Source organism: Megalopta genalis, unplaced genomic scaffold (genome assembly GCF_051020955.1).
Source record: "Megalopta genalis isolate 19385.01 unplaced genomic scaffold, iyMegGena1_principal scaffold0061, whole genome shotgun sequence".
NCBI classification, from domain to species: Eukaryota; Metazoa; Arthropoda; class Insecta; order Hymenoptera; family Halictidae; genus Megalopta; species Megalopta genalis.
The window spans coordinates 295,001-297,500 of record NW_027476130.1 but is presented as its reverse complement, the minus strand read 5'-3'; the positions used below and the strand labels follow the sequence as shown (position 1 = coordinate 297,500).

At 55.4% G+C, this 2,500-nt stretch overlaps 1 pseudogene; it reads left to right on the top strand.

Moving 5' to 3' along the window:
- LOC143261668 (large subunit ribosomal RNA) overlaps positions 1 to 2,500 on the top strand; it is a 6,886-nt pseudogene that overhangs the window by 1,739 nt on the left and 2,647 nt on the right.

The following is a 2,500-nucleotide window of genomic DNA, read 5'->3' as shown; positions in this document are numbered from 1 at the left end:
CTATACTCCACCGTCAGTGGTATGTGTGAAGCGGGGCAATTTATTGTCCTCTATGAAGCTCTGACGAGTAGGAGGGTCGCGACGGTGTGCGCAGAAGGGTCTGGGCGTGAGCCTGCCTGGAGCCGCCGTCGGCGCAGATCTTGGTGGTAGTAGCAAATACTCCAGCGAGGCCCTGGAGGACTGACGTGGAGAAGGGTTTCGTGTGAACAGCCGTTGCACACGAGTCAGTCGATCCTAAGCCCTAAGAGAAATCCTATGTAGATGAGGTGTCCTAAGACGTTAAACACTTGTAAAAAAAACGCAGCTATTTTATTATTTTTTTTATTATTATATAAATCGCAGCATATTTTGTTATTATATACATGCACAAAAAACACCCATTGGGCGAAAGGGAATCCGGTTTCTATTCCGGAACCCGGCAGCGGAACCGCATACCATTCGGGCCCTCGTAAGAGTGTTCGTCGGGGTAACCCAAAATGACCTGGAGACGCCGTCGGGAGATCCGGGGAGAGTTTTCTTTTCTGTATAAGCGTTCGAGTTCCCTGGAAACCTCTAGCAGGGAGATAGGGTTTGGAACGCGAAGAGCACCGCAGTTGCGGCGGTGTCCGGATCATCCCCTCGGACCTTGAAAATCCAGGAGAGGGCCACGTGGAGGTGTCGCGCCGGTTCGTACCCATATCCGCAGCAGGTCTCCAAGGTAAAGAGCCTCTAGTCGATAGATTAATGTAGGTAAGGGAAGTCGGCAAATTGGATCCGTAACTTCGGGATAAGGATTGGCTCTGAGGAGCGGGGCGTGTCGGGCTTGGTCGGGAAGCGGGTCTGGCTGACGTGCCGGGCCTGGGCGAGGTGAACGGCTCTCGTGGCTGGGATCCGAGCTCGGTCCCGTGCCTTGGCCTCCCGCGGATCTTCCTTGCTGCGAGGCTTCCGTGGCGTTTCCCATCGGTGCGGTCGTCCTCTTCGGCCGCCATTCAACGCTCAGCTCAGAACTGGCACGGACTAGGGGAATCCGACTGTCTAATTAAAACAAAGCATTGCGATGGCCCCCACGGGTGTTGACGCAATGTGATTTCTGCCCAGTGCTCTGAATGTCAACGTGAAGAAATTCAAAAAAGCGCGGGTAAACGGCGGGAGTAACTATGACTCTCTTAAGGTAGCCAAATGCCTCGTCATCTAATTAGTGACGCGCATGAATGGATTAACGAGATTCCCATCTGTCCCTATCTACTGGCGGTGGCGGTCTGTGGCCACCCAGGGCGGGAGATAACCCCCGAACTAGCCCTCGCGTAGGAGGGTTGATCGGCCGAGTCGATGGGTGTATCGGCGATGAAGGCATTAGAGACCGTCAGTGCGTCGTACATGTAGTACTTCGCATAATGGCGAGGCCCTGATTTAGCATACGGGCTGTGGCGTGTTCTTTGTACAGCACTGTATGTGCTGTATGACTTCCGACTGGGGAACTGTTGTCACTCGTGGCATCAGTTCCCCAGTTTACGTTAAACGGTTTTTCAGACCGTTTTTCGTGGGCGGAACACGCCACTAGACAACACTCCGCTGGGCTCAGGAATACATGGGATGCAATCAATCCCCTGGGCAACCCAGGCCGCAAGGGGCAAACGTGCCCTAGCCACACTTGAGCCTCCACGAAAAAGGTACCGCTGGATAGCTCGTGTTCTTAAATACGCAGCGAACTGAACGAAGTGTGGTGGAGAGGAAGAGGCAGCCTCTCCGACTGCTGTCTCCCACGTGTTTGCCGTGCGTGGCGACCCTTGTCGTCGGAAAAGAGGATCCTGGGATCTGAGGGGGCCCTCTCCTGCGGGTGAGACGTCCCCAACACGTACCTTTGGCCTCTGCTTCGGCTAGATGGGCGGCTGGACGAGAAAAGCAGCCCTGGTCCAGTCAATCGGCTTGGAACGACCACACGCTTCGGGCAAGTGGGTTCTGCTGGGCGAGGACGCGGGCTGGGTAAGGAAACCGACCCAGCCAGCAGACTATATTCGGTGCGTAGCCCTAACCCAGCCTTTGGCGGGTTCCAAATTGTGTGGGTCGGTGGTGGCCGGGGAGCGCACTGGATGAAAGACCAAGACACATTATGGGTCTGAATAAAAATAATGAACAAAAAACTAAGCGTCCAAAGACGACGGGTCCAGCTCCTACTCGGAGTGAAGCCGTCGCCGCAGACGCGGGAACTGCAAATGCAGCTGTCAGTCCCCCCGCGTCTGTGAGAAAGACAAGATCCGGGAAGGTGATTAATATCGCCAATCCTCGTGTGATCTTGCAAAGATGTGTGACTCCCACGCGAGCGGTCTCGGTGAAAACCGAGCCCAACGTGGAAGTAATCGAACGAGTCGGAGACACGTCACTCGTGAAGGTGCAGTCGGCACCCGAGCGTGTCGAGGACCCTACTGGTGACGGTTGGCAAACCGTCACCAAAAAGTCAAAGCGAGCCAAGCCGGGCGCACCCACCGGCAAGGCCGCAGTAAACCGGGCCAGGAGACCGAAG